Raw genomic sequence first — 22,349 nt, forward strand, 5'->3', positions numbered from 1 at the left:
GTCTAAATTTCCAATTAAACAGTCTTTAAATGCGTTATATTTATCACTGGGGTGGTGGTTCCTTTGGCCAAAAATTTGGTTAAAAATTTTGGCACAATTTTGGATCACGACGACATTGCTACCCAAGCCCTGCTTCTTTTCGGGTGAAGTCACATCCACTTTCAGTTAAGCAATAACTGTTGCCGAGCAAATAAAAAATTTTCTAAAACACAATAATATATATTATACAAAGCATGTAACATTGCGTTTTGGTGCAAATTAAAGCCAAATTCTAGGGCATTTAGCTTAGTAAATCTCCACTGTTGACTTACTCAAGGGATATGTTCATACAAATCAAGTTCACTCTTCCAATCAATATTCTATTATTGCTCCAGTTAAAACTTTTTTTTAAAAAAATGAAACATTGTTGAAAATAGTTTTGATTTAAACTTTTAGTTTATGTGCACACAGCTTTGTTTCCATGGTAACAGACTACAAACAAACCCTGTGTAGTCTGACCTTGCAGTCGTGCATTTCTTTACTCTCTTCTTCTTCCTAACCTGCAGACAGTAGACTATGGGGCAGATGGAAGATAGTAATGCATGACTGCAGGATCGGACTTCACAGGGTTGGGGTGTAGTCTAGAAACACACAAAAAAAATGTTTGCCAACTTTATTAGCTTAGAGGCAGTGAAGCAATACTAGTAGTGGTAAATGTTTTTATACCCATTAATGATGTCTGTCGTGCCAATCGGTCGATGTAAGAGAAGTTATCCTGGCAGGAAAGGCTATGAATGATGGGTGGAGGTCCTATATGCAGAAGGAAAGGGCACGACGACATACATATGCATGTGACTGTGGCTGACACTGCAGCTCAGACCTTTAATGCTAAAGGTACCGAACCTTGAAAAACTACATTAAAGGACTTGTCTAGGAAAACATGGCAACTTTCTTCCAAAAATAGTACCACACCTGTCCACAGCTTTATACACTTTGCTGTTATTTGTAAAAGGCACTCAAGTTTTTTACAATCCTGGACAATCCCTTCAATATTTTATGCCTTTTATTTAAGTATGGAATTTCTTTGTGAACTCCATTGATGCGCATCTACACACTTTTTCTTTTCTTTTGCTACGTCACATTTTTAAGAACCGTCATACTTACTGTAATTTAAAAAAAACAAAAACGTTAAAATATTTTGGCAACTTCTCTTTCACAGTTACGTAAGGTGACTATTGACTATTTCACATGATTATTATGTGACTGCTTGGTTCCCGCAAAAATAAACTGCTACATCCTTAGAAATTCAATTGTCATTTGAGACTCGGCGATATGTGGAAACCACAACCAGAAAAAAGACATTAAAATCAAAAGAGCAAATTTCTCATCAACAATAATATAGAAAATGGCGTTAAAAATGGAATAGAGCAGATTTTTTTCCCGTCTTTTGTTCTCAAACACAATCTAAAATCAGAAAAGACTCAGACTCACTCTCACCCTATAATTTGAAAGAAAACTATATAATTTTGTATCTTTTTCTTAGCTCTTGCAAAACTCTACATTCTACCCATTTCTTTTAATTCTTCCTATCTTGTTGTTCACACTGAAGTGTGTATATCTAGACTGCATAACTACAGTACAAACCAACAGTAAATAACTACAGTACACAACTACAGTACATACAGTACACAACTACAGTACACAACTACAGAACACAACTACAGTACATAACTACAGTACATACCAACAGTACATAACTACAGTACACAACTACAGTACATACCTACAGTACACAACTACAGTACATAACTACAGTACATACCAACAGTACATAACTACAGTACACAACTACAGTACATACCTACAGTACACAACTACAGTACATAACTACAGTACATACCTACAGTACACAACTACAGTACATAACTACAGTACATACCAACAGTACACAACTACAGTACATAACTACAGCACACAACTACAGTACACAACTACAGTACATATCTACAGTACACAACTACAGTACATACCAACAGTACATAACTACAGTACATACCTACAGTACACAACTACAGTACATAACTACAGTACATACCTACAGTACACAACTATAGTACATAACTACAGTACATACCAACAGTACACAACTACAGTACATAACTACAGCACACAACTACAGTACACAACTACAGTACATATCTACAGTACACAACTACAGTACATAACTACAGTACATACCAACAGTACATAACTACAGTACACAACTACAGTACATAACTACAGTACATACCTACAGTACACAACTACAGTAGGTAACTACAGTACATACCAACAGTACACAACTACAGTACATGCCAACAGTAAATAAATACAGTACACAACTACAGTACATACCTACAGTACACAACTACAGTACATACCAACAGTAAATAACTACAGTACATAACTACAGTACATACCAACAGTAAATAACTACAGTACACAACTACAGTACATACCTACAGCACATATCTACAGTACACAACTACAGTACACACCTACAGTGCATACCTACAGTACACAACTACAGTACATACCTACAGTACATACCTACAGTACATACCTACAGTACATAACTACAGTACATACCAACAGTAAATAACTACAGTACACAACTACAGTACATACCTACAGCACATATCTACAGTACACAACTACAGTACACACCTACAGTGCATACCTACAGTACACAACTACAGTACATACCTACAGTACATACCTACAGTACATAACTACAGTACATACCAACAGTAAATAACTACAGTACACAACTACAGTACATACCTACAGTACATAACTACAGTACACAAATACAGTACACAACTACAGTACATACCTACAGTACACAACTACAGTACATACCTACAATACACAACTACAGTACAGAACAATAGTACACAACTACAGTACATAACTACAGTGCACGACTATAGTACATAACTACAGTACATAACTACAGTACATACCTACAGTATACAACTACAGTACATAACTACAGTACATACCTACAGTACACAACTACAGTACATACCTACAGTACACAACTACAGTACATACCTACAATACACAACTACAGTACAGAACAATAGTACACAACTACAGTACATAACTACAGTGCACAACTATAGTACATAACTACAGTACACAACTACAGTACATACCTACAGTACATAACTACAGTACACAACTACAGTACACAACTACAGTACACAACTACAGTACATACCTACAGTACACAACTACAGTACAGAACAATAGTACACAACTACAGTACATAACTACAGTGCACAACTATAGTACATAACTACAGTACATAACTACAGTACATACCTACAGTACACAACTACAGTACATAACTACAGTACATACCAACAGTAAATAACTACAGTACATACCTACAGTACACAACTACAGTACACAACTATAGCACACAACTACAGTACACAACTACAGTACATACCTATAGTACACAACTACAGTACATACCAACAGTACATACCTACAGTACATACCTACAGTACATAACTACAGTACATACCAACAGTAAATAACTACAGTACACAACTACAGTACATACCTACAGTACATAACTACAGTACACAAATACAGTACACAACTACAGTACATACCTACAGTACACAACTACAGTACATACCTACAATACACAACTACAGTACAGAACAATAGTACACAACTACAGTACATAACTACAGTGCACAACTATAGTACATAACTACAGTACACAACTACAGTACATACCTACAGTACATAACTACAGTACACAACTACAGTACACAACTACAGTACACAACTACAGTACATACCTACAGTACACAACTACAGTACAGAACAATAGTACACAACTACAGTACATAACTACAGTGCACAACTATAGTACATAACTACAGTACAGAACTACAGTACATACCTACAGTACATAACTACAGTACACAACTACAGTACACAACTACAGTACACAACTACAGTACATACCTACAGTACACAACTACAGTACAGAACAATAGTACACAACTACAGTACATAACTACAGTGCACAACTATAGTACATAACTACAGTACACAACTGCAGTACATACCTACAGTACATAACTACAGTACACAACTACAGTACACAACTACAGTACATAACTACAGTACATACCTACAGTACACAACTACAGTACATAACTACAGTACATACCAACAGTAAATAACTACAGTACATACCTACAGTACATAACTACAGTACACAACCACAGTACACAACTACAGTACATACCTACAGTACACAACTACAGTACAGAACAATAGTACACAACTACAGTACATAACTACAGTGCACAACTATAGTACATAACTACAGTACATAACTACAGTACATACCTACAGTACACAACTACAGTACATAACTACAGTACATACCAACAGTAAATAACTACAGTACATACCCACAGTACACAACTACAGTACACAACTATAGCACACAACTACAGTACACAACTACAGTACATACCTACAGTAAATAACTACAGTACATAACTACAGTACATACCAACAGTAAATAACTACAGTACACAACTACAGTACATACCTACAGCACATATCTACATTACACAACTACAGTACACACCTACAGTACATACCTACAGTACACAACTACAGTACATACCTACAGTACATACCTACAGTACATAACTACAGTACATACCAACAGTAAATAACTACAGTACACAACTACAGTACATGCCTACAGTACATAACTGCAGTACATACCTACAGTACATACCTACAGTACATAACTACAGTACACAACTACAGTACACAACTACAGTACACTACTACAGTACACAACTACAGTACATACCTACAGTACACAACTACAGTACAGAACAATAGTACACAACTACAGTACATAACTACAGTGCACAACTATAGTACATAACTACAGTACATAACTACAGTACATACCTACAGTACACAACTACAGTACATAACTACAGTACATACCAACAGTACATAACTACAGTACATACCTACAGTACATACCTACAGTACATAACTACAGTACACAACTACAGTACACAACTACAGTACACTACTACAGTACACAACTACAGTACATACCTACAGTACACAACTACAGTACAGAACAATAGTACACAACTACAGTACATAACTACAGTGCACAACTATAGTACATAACTACAGTACATAACTACAGTACATACCTACAGTACACAACTACAGTACATAACTACAGTACATACCAACAGTAAATAACTACAGTACATACCTACAGTACACAACTACAGTACACAACTATAGCACACAACTACAGTACACAACTACAGTACATACCTATAGTACACAACTACAGTACATACCAACAGTAAATAACTACAGTACATAACTACAGTACATACCAACAGTAAATAACTACAGTACACAACTACAGTACATGCCTACAGTACATAACTACAGTACACAAATACAGTACACAACTATAGCACACAACTACAGTACACAACTACAGTACATACCTACAGTACACAACTACAGTACATACCTACAGTACACAACTACAGTACAGAACAATAGTACACAACTACAGTACATAACTACAGTGCACAACTATAGTACATAACTACAGTACATACCTACAGTACACAACTACAGTACATAACTACAGTACACAACTACAGTACACAACTACAGTACATACCTACAGTACACAACTACAGTACACAACTACAGTACATACCTACAGTACACAACTACAGTACATAACTACAGTACATACCAACAGTACACAACTACAGTCCACAACTACATTACACAACTACAGTACATACCTACAGTACATAACTGCAGTACATACCTACAGTACACAACTACAGTACACGACAGTACACAACTATAGTACATAACAAGAGTACATACCTAAAGTACACAACTACAATACACAACTACAGTACATAACTATAGTACACAACTACAGTACATACCTACAGTACACAACTACAGTACACAACTATAGTACACAACTACAGTACATAACTACAGTACACAACTAGAGTACACAACTACAGTACATAACTGCAGTACACAACTACAGTACACAACTATAGTACACAACTACAGTACACAACTACAGTACATGCCTACAGTACATAACTACAGTACATAACTACAGTACCCAACTACAGTACACAACTATAGTACATACCTACAGTACACAACTACTGTACACAACTACTGTACACAACTATGGTACATACCTACAGTACACAACTATAGTACACAACTACAGTACATAACTACAGTACACAACTACAGTTTATAACTACACTACAGTACACAACTACAGTTTATATCCCTGCTGATACATCCCTTTATTTCCTCCCTGCTGATACATCCTTTAACTTCCTCCCTGCTGATACATCCCTTTACTTCCTCCCTGCTGATACATCCCTTTACTTCCTCCCTGTTGATACATCCCTTTACTTCCTCCCTGCTGATACATCCCTTTACTTCCTCCCTGCTAATTCATCCCTTTACTTCCTCCCAGCTGATACATCTCTTTACTTCCTCCCTGCTGATACATCCCTTTACTTCCTCCCTGCTGATACATCCCTTTACTTCCTCCCAGCTGATACATCCCTTTACTTCCTCACTGCTGACACATCCCTTTACTTCCTTCCTGCTGATACATCCCTTTACTTCATCCCTGCTGATACACCCCTTACTTCCTCCCTGCTGATACATCCCTTTACTTCCTCCCTGCTGTTACATCCCTGTACTTCCTCCCTGCTGATACATCCCTTTACTTCCTCCCTGCTGTTACATCCCTTTACTTCCTCCCTGCTGATACATCCCTTTACTTCCTCACTGCTGATACATCCCTTTACTTCCTCCCTGCTGATACATCCCTTTACTTCCTCCCTGCTGATAAATCCCTTTACTTCCTCCCTGCTGATACACCCCTTTACTTCCTCCCTTCTGATACATCCCTTTACTTCCTAACTGCTGATGCATCCCTTTACTTCCTCCCTGCTGATAAATCCATTTACTTCCTCCCTGCTGATACATCGCTTTACTTCCTCACTTCTGATACATCCTTTTACTTCCTCCCTGCTGATTCATCCCTTTACTTCCTCCCTGCTGATACATCCCTTTACTTCCTCCCTGCTGATACATCCCATTACTTCCTCCCTGCTGATAAATCCCTTTACTTCTTCCCTGCTGATACATCCCTTTACTTCCTCCCTGCTGATACATCCCTTTACTTCCTCCCTGCTGATACACCCCTTTACTTCCTCACTTCTGATACATCCCTTTACTTCCTCCCTGCTGATACATCCCTTTACTTCCTCCCTGCTGATACACCCCTTTACTTCCTCCCTGCTGATTCATTCTTTACTTCCTCCCTGCTGACTCATTCCTTTACTTCCTCCCTGCTGATACATCCCTTTACTTCCTCCCTGCTGATACATCCCTTTACTTCCTCCCTGCTGATACATCCCTTTACTTCCTCCCTGCTGATACATCCCTTTACTTCCTCCCTGCTGACTCATTCCTTTACTTCCTCCCTGCAGATACATCCCTTTACTTCCTCCCTGCTGATACATCCCTTTACTTCATCCCTGTTAATGTCAACTACAGGAGGAAAAAGAGGACCAGGGCCCACAATACAGAGCCTTCAAATTCTTGATTCCTTTGAGGAAAAAATGGTGTCATGTTAGGAATGTTGTGTGTATGGCAAACAGAATAGTAATTTTAATACTGGCCCCTTTAGGTAGGCACAGACATATTAGGCTATCATTGCTCTCTGAATACTGTTTGCATTTTTCCTTTTTGTATTTATTGACACAACCTTACAGTCCTTGTACAAAATATTTAATTTTCGTACATTATGCTCTTATATAAGAGTCAAATATGACGAGTGCAAGATATTCTACTGCTAAAGTCAGCAAATAAAGCAGTCGTTTTATTTGCCCCATTAAAAAAACTTATGTTTGATGAAAGAAAGCAAGCTCAGGCTCATCTTATAAATTGGAGAGATAAGTGGCCCTGTGGGGGGAATAAGACGACCATTATATCAAACATGCCAGCGTCCATTAGCATGGCACTGACAGTAATAATACCGAATCATAGGAAAAGCTAGATTACCCCATAAATGGCTGGTAATGATGCAGGTATTACTGAGAAGCGCTTTGTGGTTCTGTTCTCCCAGCTGTTTGGATAGGAGATGCATGATCGAGCATCCACTCAGCGGCTGCGAGTCATGAAAATGTATCAGCGCAGCAGTGCCGGGGAAACCTGCGGGGTCCGCGAACTGGAGGTCAGATCAATGAGTGTCTGCTGATGCGGCAAGGTGAAACTATACTCTGGGGAACAAGGGCCATAAATTGGGCAAGTTCCTGGAAATGTAATTTATGCATTTTTAAAAATAATCTGAGAAAGATGCATTAAAAAAAGTATTTTACTGTATCTGCAAATGTTGCCTACCAGGCTGTAGTGAGATGAAAGAAAAAATATATATGCATGTTTATATATATATATATATATATGTATAGACTGTATATATACTGGGGAAATAAGTATTTGATACTCTGCCGATTTTGCAGTTTTCCCACCTACAGAGAATGGAGAGGGCTGTAACTTTTATCGTAGGTACACTTCACCTGTGAAAAACAGAATCGAAAAATAAAAATCCAGAAAATCACGTTGTATGATTTACATAATTAATTTGCTTTTCATGGCATTAAATAAGTATTTGATACAGTAGAAAAACAGAACTTAATATTTGGTACAGAAACCTTTGTTTGTAATTACAGAGGTCAGATGTTTCCTGTGGTTCTTGACCAAGTTAGCAGGGATTTTGGCCCCCTCCTCCATACAGATCTTCTCCAGATCTTTCAGGTTTCGGTGCTGTTGCTGGGAAACATTGAGTTTCAGCTTCCTCCAAAGATTCTCTATTGGATTCAGGTCTAGAAACTGACTAGGCCACTTCAGGACCTTGAAATGCTTCTTACATAGACACTCCTTTGCCCTGGCTCTGTGTTTCGGGTCACTGTTATGCTGGAAGACCCGTCCACGACCAATCTTCAATGCTCTTACTGAGGGAAGAAGGTTGTTGGCCAAACTCCTGCAATACATGACCCCATCCATCCTCCTTTCAATACAGTGCAGTCATCCTGTTCCCTTTGCAGAAAAGCACTCCCACAGTTAGATGTTTCCCCCACCATGATTCATAGTTGGGACAGAGTTCTTGGGGTTGTGCTCATCCTTTTTCCTTCAAATATAGAGAGTCGAGTTGATACGAAAAAGTTCTATTTTGGTCTCATCTGACCACATAACCTTCTCCCATGCCTCCTCTGGATCACCAAGATGGTCACTGGCGAACTTCAAATGGACCTGAACATGTGCTGGCGCTAGCGCGGGGATCTTGCCCTACAGGATTTTAATCTATGACAGCGTAGTGTGTTACTAATGGTAATATTTGAGACTGTGGTCCCAGCGCTCTTCAGGTCATTTACCAGGTCCTCCCATGTAGTTCTGGGCTGATTTCTGACCTTTCTCTGAATTATCCTTACCCCACGAGGCGAGATCTTGCATAGAGCCCCAGACCGAGGAAGATTGACAGTCATCTAGTGTGTCTTCCATCTTCTAATAATTGTGCCAACAGTTGTGACCTTCTCACCAATATGCTTGCCTATTGTCCTGTAGCCCATCCCAGCCTTGAGCAGGTCTACAATTTTGTCCCTGGTGTCCTTAGACAGCTCTTTGGTCTTGGCCTTGGTGGAGAGGTTGGAGTGTGATTGTGTGGACAGGTGTCTTTTATACAGGTAACGAGTTCAAACAGGTACAATTAATACCGGTAATGAGTGCAGAGTAGGAGGCTTCTTAAAGAAGCCTTTACCACCTGAGCCGATGCCGCCTCACCAACCACCCGAGCTGCCGCCTCACCAACCACCAGTACTGCAGCACACCGACCTCCTGTCTCTTCCCCATTATCCTGAAGAATGTAAGTCCACAAGGACAGGGTCCTCTCTCCCCTCTGTACCAGTCTGTCATTGTAAATTTGTTTACTGTTAACGATATCTATAACCCTGTATGTAACCCCTTTTCACATGTACAGCACCATGGAATTAATGGTGCTATACAAATAAATAATAATAATAATAATAAAGAAAAGGTCTGTGAGAGACAGAATTCTTGCTGGTTGATAAATACGTATTTAATGCAATAAAATGCAATTTAATTGTGTAAAAATTAATATGTCAAAATCATACAATGTGATTTGCTGGATTTTATTTTTAGATTTTGTCTCTCACAGGTGAAATGTACCTAAGATAAAATTACAGACCTCTCCATTCTGTGTAGGAGGAGAAACTTGCAAAATCGGCAGTGTATCACTTATTTTCCCCACTGTGTATATACAGGTCCTTCTCAAAAAATTAGCATATAGTGTTAAATTTCATTATTTACCATAATGTAATGATTACAATTAAACTTTCATATATTATAGATTCATTATCCACCAACTGAAATTTGTCAGGTCTTTTATTGTTTTAATACTGATGATTTTGGCATACAACTCCTGATAACCCAAAAAACCTGTCTCAATAAATTAGCATATTTCACCCGTCCAATCAAATAAAAGTGTTTTTTAATAACAAACAAAAAAACCATCAAATAATAATGTTCAGTTATGCACTCAATACTTGGTCGGGAATCCTTTGGCAGAAATGACTGCTTCAATGCGGCGTGGCATGGAGGCAATCAGCCTGTGACACTGCTGAGATGTTATGGAGGCCCAGGATGCTTCAATAGCGGCCTTAAGCTCATCCAGAGTGTTGAGTCTTGCGTCTCTCAACTTTCTCTTCACAATATCCCACAGATTCTCTATGGGGTTCAGGTCAGGAGAGTTGGCAGGCCAATTGAGCACAGTAATACCATGGTCAGTAAACCATTTACCAGTGGTTTTGGCACTGTGAGCAGGTGCCAGGAAGCATGAAGTGCTCCAAAATCTCCTGATAGCTAGCTGCATTGACCCTGCCCTTGATGAAACACAGTGGACCAACACCAGCAGCTGACATGGCACCCCACACCACCACTGACTGTGGGTACTTGACACTGGACTTCAGGCATTTTGGCATTTCCTTCTCCCCAGTCTTCCTCCAGACTCTGGCACCTTGATTTCCGAATGACATGCAAAATTTGCTTTCATCAGAAAAAAGTACTTGGGACCACTTAGCAACAGTCCAGTGCTGCTTCTCTGTAGCCCAGGTCAGGCGCTTCTGTCGCTGTTTATGGTTCAAAAGTGGCTTTACCTGGGGAATGCGGCACCTGTAGCCCATTTCCTGCACACGCCTGTGCACGGTGGCTCTGGATGTTTCCACACCAGACTCAGTCCACTGCTTCCTCAGGTTCCCCAAGGTCTGGAATCGGTCCTTCTCCACAATCTTCCTCAGGGTCCGGTCACCTCTTCTCGTTGTACAGCGTTTTCTGCCACATTGTTTCCTTCCAAAAGACTTACCATTGAGGTGCCTTGATACAGCACTCTGGGAACAGCCTATTTGTTGAGAAATTTCTTTCTGGGTCTTACCCTCTTGCTTGAGGGTGTCAATGATGGCCTTCTTGACATCTGTCAGGTCGCTAGTCTTACCCATGATGGGGGTTTGGAGTAATGAACCAGGCAGGGAGTTTTTAAAAGCCTCAGGTATCTTTTGCATGTGTTTAGAGTTAATTAGTTGATTCAGAAGATTAGGGTAATAGGTCGTTTAGAGAACCTTTTCTTGATATGCTAATTTATTGAGACAGGTTTTTTGGGTTATCAGGAGTTGTAGGCCAAAATCATCAGTATTAAAACAATAAAAGACCTGACAAATTTCAGTTGGTGGATAATGAATCTATAATATATGAAAGTTTAATTGTAATCATTACATTATGGTAAATAATGAAATTTAACACTATATGCTAATTTTTTGAGAAGGACCTGTATATATATATATATATATATATATATATATATATATATATATATATATAGGAGGGAGGGTTATAGAGGAGAAGATGGAACACTGGACCACATAGGATGAGATAGAGGACAACTGCTGGTGCCTATTAATCGCTATCCGTATACTCCAGCACTTTTAGGATTACACATGACTGTAGTAAAAGTTTTCGATAACGGCAGAGTCTATACGATAGGACTGCAGTCAGCTTTTTTGTAAAGTAAGTGATATAACTGATGTTTTGACACTTTTAGCCCCAGGTAGTAAATCAGTTTAACTCGGTCCTAAATTGTTAATGACCCAGCTTCCCACAGTGAAAATCTGTTTAGACTTCGCTTGATCCGAGAAACAATTGATTCCAAAAAGACTGACGTTTTTGAGGCTCCATGTATTGTTTTATAGTTCATGGGACAATACACCGAAGTCCAATACTGTAAGACTTACCTAGATGTGATCCCAGACCATATTAAGGCCCATTATGGAGAAAAGACTATAAAAAAAAATCTAACCATAAAACTTCAGGTTCAGTAGATTAGCAAAAGACAATTTTAAAGGGCCATTGATATGCTAAAGATGAGATCCTGTGAAAGACTCTCCATTATCCATCTATTAGTCAGAGTAGACATTATTTGGAGGGCCCATATGGATATCGATCACACAAACAGTCCATTCATTTCAGTAGAAAGGGTGTAATGCTTAAAGTCACCTGTGGTGGTGCTGCAGTAAAAAAAACTGTCTTGAATAGAATTGCAGTTCCACTTTTAGCCACCGGGTGTACGGTCATTTTTTTCCGTTTCCGCAAGTTTCCTTAAGAAATCCAATTTTTTACAATACAATTTAATTGTATTATTGTGACAGGAGACAAGCTGCAGTTTTTTTATGCTGTTTATCACAAGTTATTCATTTTAGGATATCTTGAATCAAAAGAACAGGCACACATAGCAACTGTGTAACTGTGTTCTTACATTTTTCTGCAGGATAGATGGGTCTATATTACATCTGTCAGAGGCTACAGGATCAAAAAGGCAACTTTGGACAAACTTGGCAGATTCCTAAAGAAACCCCAACCTTCACCTTTTAACTCCTTTAAAGGGATCTAGTCTTCCAATGGGGTCCATAAAATTGCTTTCACAGAAGGGCTCCCGGCCTGAGGGGTGAAATAGAGGCAAGAGTTGTAGTCACGCGGGGTCAATATTGAGAAGTTATGTCAATAACAAAATCAGGAGGCAAGATCGTGGTCAAAATGAAAGCCGAGGTCGGGCAATAGGATGTACAAAATAGCAGGAGCAAAGAATCAGAGGGACTAATAAGTCTAGCTGAGCTAATTAAATAATCACCAGCTAGAGACGGTCTGCTGGGGTTTATATAGAAGAGAGCCATTCATGGCTCCCAGCAGAGGGCTGATTGTCTACCTGCTCACTGCAGCAAAACACAAATGCACATAAAAAGAACAAACTAGTCTCAGCAATCTAAAAGATAGACTGTCACACTCTTGCAGCCTCCAGCAGCATGCATGGTATTTGTGTCGCGCCACCTGGTGACCATTGCAGGGGTTGCAGCAGTTTGTTCAGACACTGGTGCGACGTCTGAAAATAGAATTGTAGTTCCACTTTTTGGCCACTGGGTGTAGGTTCCCTTTTTCATTGTTGATATTGACTCTACAATATAATGTGTTGGTTATTCTCATGAAAGATCATTTGTTTACTTGAAATGAGTGATTAAATTTGATGCAAATCAAATTTGTGTTGAATCTAAGGCCGGCAAATTTGAACAATTAGCTTATTACTAATAGTCTAAAATTGCTGCTTCAGTTTTATACATTTTAGAAGATTTCATCAACCAGAATAAACTCACATTACATTAGGCATGGCATTTTGAGCTTCCCCATGATGTCTTGCATGCCTATCATGTAGTATAGCACAACCAATCAGAAAGTGTTATTATAGCCTATATAAAAGCTGAGGGATTGAATGCAGCAGCCAATTTGTAGTGAATCTAGATAGTGCATGAATGTCACAGCAAAGAGATTAGCAAAACCAGGAAGAGAATGCCATGAAACGATGAAGAAACTGTATATATAGTGTGTGACAACACAGCAATGTAGAAGAATAGTGTATTTAGCATTATCTTTGAGAGAGAAGAGTCACCGTGTTTGTGAGCTAAGAGTCGCTCTGTCTGTGAGGAAGGAGAGTCAGCGTTCCTGAGAGAGAGAGGAGTCATGGTATCTGTGAGGAAAGAGAATTAACATGTCTGAGAGTCAAAAAAGTCACTGCGTCTGTGAGGCAGGACAGTCACCATGTCTGTGGGGCAGGAGAGCCACTGTGTTTGTGAGCTAAAAGAGTCACTATGTCTGTGAGGCAAAGTGGTCATGGTGTTTTTGAGGCAAGAGAGTCATTGTGTCTGTGAAACATGAGCGATACTGTGATTGTGAGATAAAAGAGGTACTGTATCTGTGAGGCAGGAGAGTCACCGTGTCCGTGAGGCAGGAGAGTCACTGCATCTGTGCGGCAGGAGAGTCACCGTCTCTGTGAGGCAGGAGAGTCACCATCTCTGTGAGGCAGGAGAGTCACCCTGTCTGTGAGGCAGGAGAGTCACCGTGTCTGTAGGGCAGGAGAGTCACTGTGTCTATGAGTCAGGAGAGTCACCATGTCTGTGAGTCAGGAGAGTCACCGTGTCTGTGAGGCAAGAGAGTCACATGTCTGTGAGGCAGGAGAGTCAATGTATCTGTGAGGCAGTAGAGTCGCATTTCTGTGAGGCAGGAGACTCACCGTGTCTGTGAGGCAGTAGAGTCACATTTCCTTGAGGCAGGAAAGTCACTATGTCTGTGAGGCAGGAAAGTCACATATGTGAGGCAGGAGAGTCACATTTCTGTCAGGCAGGAGAGTCACCCACTCTGTGAGGCAGGAGAGTCACATTTCTGTGAGGCAGGAGAGTCACTGTCTCTGTGAGGCAGTAGAGTCACATGTCTGTGAGGCAGGAGAGTCACTGTATCTGTGAGGCAGTAGAGTCATATTTCTGTGAGGCAGGAGAGTCACATATCTGTGAGACAGGAGAGTCACATTTCTATCAGGCAGGAGAGTCACATTTCTGTGAGGCAGGAGAGTCACCATGTCTCTGAGGCAGTAGAGTCACATATCTGTGAGGCAGTAGAGTCACATTTCTGTGAGGCAGGGCCAGTGAGGTACTCATATCTGTCAGCAGCAGCGTGCATATCATTGTCAGTGTACAGCTGGTGCAATTCAATTACAGTTACAGCTAGTGTTGAGCGATACCTTCCAATATGCAAAGGTATCGGTATCAGATTGGATCGGCCGATATCCAAAAAATATCGGATATCGCCGATACCGATACCCGATACCAATGCATATCAATGGGACACAAAATATCGGAATGGTTCCCAGGGTCTGAAGGTGAGGAAACTCTCCTTCAGGCCCTGGGATCCATATTCATGTATAAAATAAAGAATAAAAATAAAAAATATTGATATACTCACCCCTCCGACGGCCCCGGCTGTTACCGGTCCAAGTGTCTGCCTCTGTTCATAAGAATGCAGAGTGAAGGACCTTCGATGACGTCGTGGCTTGTGATTGGTCGCATGACCGCTCAAGCAACCAATCACAAGCTGCGACGTCATCGATGGTCCTTCACTCCCTGCATTCTTAGGAACGGAGGCAACGCTAAGAGCCAGGGTCCGCCGGAGGGGTGAGTATATCAACATTTTTTATTTTTATTATTTATTTTTTACATGAATATGGATCCCAGGGCCTGAAGGAGAGTCTCCTCTCCTCCAGACCCTGGGAACCATACGCACCGCACACTTCCGATTCCGATATCGCAAAAATATCGGAACTCGGTATCGGAATTCCGATACAGCAAATATCGACCGATACCCGATATTTGCAGTATCGGAATGCTCAACACTAGTTACAGCACTTTTCTTTCTCGGCCTTTGGAGGTTATGTAATACTTTTGACTTGTAGTGAATAGATTCTCTGCAAATGGATTTTCCTGACAAAACTTGGCAAAGCTGGATAATTAGATTTGTCAAAAGATTCGCTCATCGCTAATATACAGACATCCTGTGTATGTAATCATGGCAGGAGAGTCACCGTCTCTGTGAGGCAGAAGAGTCACCATCTCTGTGAGGCAGGAGAGTCACTGTGTCTGTGAGGCAGGAGAGTCACTGTGTCTGTGAGGCAGGAGAGTCACCGTCTCTGTGAGGCAGAAGAGTCACTGTGTCTGTGAGGCAGGAGAGTCACCGTGTCTGTGAGGCAGGAGAGTCACCATGTCTATGAGGCAGGAGAGTCACCGTGTCTGTGAGGCAGGAGAGTCATATTTCTGTGAGGCAGTAGAGTCACATTTCTCTGAGGCAGGAGAGTCACCATATCTGTGAGGCAGTAGAGTCACATTTCTCTGAGGCAGGAGAGTCACCATATCTGTGAGGCAGGAGAGTCACCATGTCTCTGAGGCAGGAGAGTCACCATGTCTGTGAGGCAGGAGAGTCACCATGTCTCTGAGGCAGGAGAGTCACATTTCTGTGAGGCAGTAGAGTCACATATCTGTGAGGCAGTAGAGTCACCATGTCTCTGAGGCAGGAGAGTCACATTTCTGTGAGGCAGTAGTCACATTTCTGTGAGGCAGTAGAGTCACCATGTCTCTGAGGCAGGAGAGTCACATTTCTGTCAGGCAGGAGAGTCACATTTCTGTGAGGCAGTAGAGTCACCATGTCTCTGAGGCAGGAGAGTCACATTTCTGTGAGGCAGTAGAGTCACCATGTCTCTGAGGCAGGAGAGTCACCATATCTGTGAGGCAGGAGAGTCACCATGTCTCTGAGGCAGGAGAGTCACATTTCTGTGAGGCAGGAGAGTCACATTTCTGTGAGGCAGTAGAGTCACCATGTCTCTGAGGCAGGAGAGTCACATTTCTGTCAGGCAGGAGAGTCACATTTCTGTGAGGCAGTAGAGTCACCATGTCTCTGAGGCAGGAGAGTCACATTTCTGTGAGGCAGGGCCAGTGAGGTACTCATATCTGTCAGCTGCAGCTTGCATATCATTGTCGCTATAGAGCTGGTGCAATTCAATTACAGTTACAGTACTTGTCTTTCTCGGCCTTTGGAGGTTATGTAATACTTTTGACTTGTAGTGAATAGATTCTCTGCAAATGGATTTTCCTGACAAAACTTGGCAAAGCTGGATAATTAGATTTTTCAAAAGATTCGCTCATCGCTAATATACAGACATCCTGTGTATGTAATCATGGCGAGCAGCATTGTCATAGGTAACACTGTGCGATTCTTGTCTTCGCTGCCTTATTTCTATATTATGGGGCTCCCTGAAGCCCCATATGTAGAAATACACCTCATTTCTGTATTATTATAAACTTAGAGGTGGACAGTAGCCTGTAAAGCTCAGAATAAAATAAGACTTTGACATCTGGGAGGTTGGCAGGCTCAGAGGACAGACCCTTAGGCTTGATTTAATTATACATTGAAATAAAATGCTTCCCACAGAGCCCTTGCTGTGCCTACAAAGAACATAAAAGGGATTCAGGGACAGAGACATAATTGTATTGGCACTAGCTACATATTCTGAAACGACACTATTAAATGTCTTTAAACGATATAGATATGTAAATGAACGATGTTCTGATTGATGTTCTATGCCATTTTTTGAAGTGGTTAATACTTATACAAAGAAAAGAGTTTTTACATTTTATTTGGCGCAAAGGAGGTGAAAAGGATAGTTTTATAAAAAAAAAAAAAATTGGAGCTCTATGCAGCAACATTTATAAAGAATGCACTTTATACCAAGCATAAAAAATATACATAGAGATCACACTGAAGGTATGTAGTGCAAATCTTCAGAAAACCTGATAATTACATTACGAGGTAGCACTTAATAGAAACAGGCATTTATTCATCCTTGGAACATTTCAGCTCACATAGAATTCTTTCTCAAGCATATGCGTAAAAACTGCCATACAGTGCCAAATAGTAGTGCCATAAAATACACATAAAATATTGACCGTTACCTAAATAATACTGCCATATAGTGCCAAATAATAATGCTGTGCAATGCACATAAAATATTGATGTAGTTACCTAAATAATAATGCCGTACAATACACATAAAATATGGTTGTAGATGCCTAAATAATACTGCCATACAGTCCCAAATGATAATGCCATACAATACACATAAAATATTGCCAAAGCTACCCAAATAATACCTCCATACATTGGCAAATAATAATGCCACACAACACACATAAAATATTGGCATAGTTCCCCAAATAATACTGTCATACAGTGTCAAATAATAATGCCATACAATACTCATAAAATATTGATGTAGTTATCTAAATAATACTGCCATACAGTCCCAAATAATAATGCCCTACAATACACATAAAATATTAACGTAGTTGCCCAAATAATACTGCCATACAGTCTTAAATAATAATGCCATACAATACACATAAAATATTGATGTAGTTACCTAAATAATACTGCCATACAGTGCAAAATAATAATGCCGTACGATACACATAAAATATTGACATAGATACCCAAATAATAGTGCCATACAGCGCCAACATAAAGCCTTCATACAATATCCAAATAATGTTACTATATAGCGCTCACACAACATTGTCATTCAGTGTTCAAATAATACCGCCACCCAGTGTCTAAATAATACTGACATACACTGCCAACATAATACTTTAATATAATATCCAAATAATGTTACTACATAGTGCTCACACATTGCCATTCTGTGTCCAAATAATACCACCATGCAGTGTCTAAATAATACTGACATACAATATCCACATAATACGACCAAATAGTGTCCGCATACTGCTGCTATATATTTATCCCAAAACAGAGCCATTTAATGTGGAAATAATATAATTTTTTGATCATAAAATGTTATGATAACTGGGACGGTGGGACATGGGCATACAATATATTGTTCTTAATGTCAGGGGTTAACCTTTGTGGTGGGATATTGTTTATAAATAATTGAGCACTTGTCATTGTTCTTCTCTACAGGCCAAGATGTGCATTGTTTAACCTCCAGGCCATTATTCCGTGTCTTGCCATAAGCCCCCTCCCTATAGACCACAGAGCTCCATGGCCCGCGGCTGCATTTCATCCCATGGGTATAAAATTAATAAAGTGTAATAATACAGCATTCTAGAACTCAGAGTAATGTCTTGAAGCCATTGCTTAAAAACCAATAGATGTAAAAGTCCCATCAAATATAATACTGCTATACAGTTGTCACTATGTTCTGTATGCATACGTCCTGTATTCAACCTTCCCAGTATTATTTCTGCTGGGTTCTTCTGTAAATAAACAGTTGTGTTTTCAATCTGAACAAGAATCCAATCCCGGTCCAAAACGCGTCACTTCAAGTGGAAACCAAATAAAATATGGACTTCTTACAAATGAAAATCTCTCTGCCCAAAAATTCAATTTCATGTATACTTATTTGTGGTATTTCTTCTTTTGGGGCAAATGTTACATTTTCGCAACCCAACTTTTTTTTGTTTGTACTCAGTAGAATCCAAGCTTGTAGTAGACTCTTCCTGATAAAGCCTCCGTACACCAGCACAAAGGATTCTAGACAAAGCCATCGAGTCGTGATTAAAGTTTAGACTTCTGGCTTTAATTCAAATAGTTTTACAAAAATGATTGCATTAAAAGGGGAATGAATTTTAGTCTGCATAAATCAACCCTAATCCACTGGGTACGTGATTAGATCGCTTTGAGCCTCCTCTTTAGAACCAATCATCAGGACAGGAGCTTATGCCCTCTATTCTTCCACGTTTCTCTACTTTTTTACAAGATCATAGCCAAGTGGATTTATATTAAGTACCTCCTTGTGCAAGGGCCCAGACTCTCCTTTGTGTCATGGTTAGGACATGGTTAATGTCCTGTTCTCTCAGGGTTAATTTTGCTGGCATCCCTTTGGATCTGGGAGGGGTATTTATACTCACCCCAGACTAGGATTCCCTGTCAGCTATACTTTCGTCTAGTCTGTGTGCCTGACCCTTGGAGTGTGAGCCCGGTTTGCAATTGTTTTCCTTGCTCTCCGTGCGTTACTCTGCTTGTTTTGTTCTTTTGTATTTCTGACCACTGGCTTCCCATCTGACAATCCCCTGTCTCACCCCTTTGGTACCTCATGATCTCCTGGTTCTGATCTTAGCTTGTTTGACTACTCTCCTGTGTCCATCGTCTCCTCTGCACCCCTACGTCTGGCTCCGCCCCGACCACCTCCTACTCTGTCACATGGTTCAGGTCCTGGTTTTTACCTGGTTAGTTACCCGGTGCTTTGCTCAGCTCCCTTGCTGCTGTGTACAGCTCTCCCCGCAGCAGTAATGCCCAGGAGTTGTGACACTTTGAAGTCTGTAAAAAAGATGGTGTGCACAGCACTGCCGAGACCCCTACAAATTGCCAGAATGGGCGTTTGTGTCCTTTCTTCTCCCCTAGCTCTCTTTTGGCTACAGGGTCAAGACCAGGTGAAGCAGAATGGGGTGGCTTGTTGTGCATGCACCCTGATGCTCAATTGAAGTCTTTGACATTTGAAAAGAAAAACAGCCACTACACTGTTGGGACTCCAACCAATTGCCAGAATGGGGGACTTGTGTTTCTTTTCTTTCTCTGTTTATAAGATCATCCCCCAAAGATATTGAAAGAAGCTCACTGTTATGTTTGCGCCTTGCCACAAAATGCAAGTCTACGACATTGACAAAGATAGCAAACCACCTACGAGCTAAGACCACCACTTGTGTCCACCATTTTCTCCTGGTTGTAAGACTGAAGCCAAAAGGAGTTCCATGGACTTAGAATTGAGCATCTGGTTGCATTTTCATCCTGCGTCTTAATTCTAAGTATACCGTGCTGAAGCTGAAGGTGCATAGATCGCCACTGAGCACAGCAACATGGAGTGGAGCCCCCCATACTGTCCCGGCTAAAAGACCGTTTCTAGGAAAATTTGAATAGAGCAGTCGGTTGTGCACGTGCAATGCTACTATCTTCAAGTCTATGATATGGACAAAATAGCTAAGCACTGCACTACTGAGACCACCACTAATTGCCAACACAGAAGACTTGTGTTATCTATTCTTCCCTGGTCATAAGTGAGGAGGAAATTAATGGATGTAGAATTGAGCGGCAGAGCGCATGCACATCATTATACATCTGCAGCAGTAAAGAAACAAAGATAGCTGAGTATAACACTTCTGGGTTCTTCTTTCTCTTTTGGCCACAAGCCCACAACCAGAAGGAGATGAATGGATGTGTCAGAGCTAGTGAGCTCCATTATGCATCTATAGCACTAAAGATAGCTGAGCACAACACCACTGAGTCCCGACCAATCTCTACAATCTCTATAATGGGGGACTTGAGGCCCCCATTCACTTCTGGCCACAAGACCACAACCAGCAGAAGTTGAATAGACTTAGAATGAAGCGCCGGTGCGCATGCACAACCAGCATCTTCTTTCTACATCTACAGTGCTAAAGACATAAAGATAGCTGAGCATCACACCACTGGATTCACTACCAACCTCTAAAATGGGGGACTTGTGTCCCTTTTTCTCTTCTAGTCACAAGACCACTACCAGAAGGAGTTGAATGGATGTAGAATGGAGTGGTAGTATGTACTGTACGTGCTTCATTATACAAAGATAGCTGAGAACACACCAATGGGCCCACACCAATCTCTATAATGGGAGACTTGAGGCCTCCACTCTCATCCAGCAACCAAACTATAACTAGAAGAAGTTGAGTAGACTCACAATGGAACAGAAGTGTGCATGCGCAATGTCATGATCTCCATGGCCAGAGAACTAGCATAAGCCTCTATAGGAACAAGCTCTTGGAAGATGTAACTATACTGACCATGAACTAAACCTACCGCATCATCTAGAAGTAGCCAGGTAGCATGTCCTACTTTTTATCCCTATATGCCCAGCGCCGGCCGGAGAACTAAATAATGCTAGCAGAGGGAAATATAAGACCTGACTCACCTCTAGAGAAATGCCCAAAAAAAAGGAGACAGAAGCCCCCCACATATATTGGCGGTGATATGAGATGAAACAACAAACGCAGCAGGAAAATAGTTTTAGCAAATTTGAGGTCCGCTTTCTAGATAGCAGAAGACAGAAAGCATACTTTCATGGTCAGTAGAAAACCCTAACAAAACACATCCAGAAATTACTTTAGGACTCTGGCATTAACTCATAATACCAGAGTGGCAATTCCTGATCAACAAGAGCTTTCCAGACACAGTAACGAAACTGC

General features: G+C 40.5%; 1 protein-coding gene across 2 annotated transcripts in view; it reads left to right on the forward strand.

Moving 5' to 3' along the window:
* The window catches only part of DCC (DCC netrin 1 receptor), a 1,118,040-nt gene that overhangs the window by 606,802 nt on the left and 488,889 nt on the right, over positions 1–22,349 (forward strand). The window lies entirely within an intron of this gene.

The sequence above is a fragment of the Ranitomeya variabilis genome, chromosome 1 (genome assembly GCF_051348905.1).
Source record: "Ranitomeya variabilis isolate aRanVar5 chromosome 1, aRanVar5.hap1, whole genome shotgun sequence".
NCBI lineage: Eukaryota > Metazoa > Chordata > Amphibia > Anura > Dendrobatidae > Ranitomeya > Ranitomeya variabilis.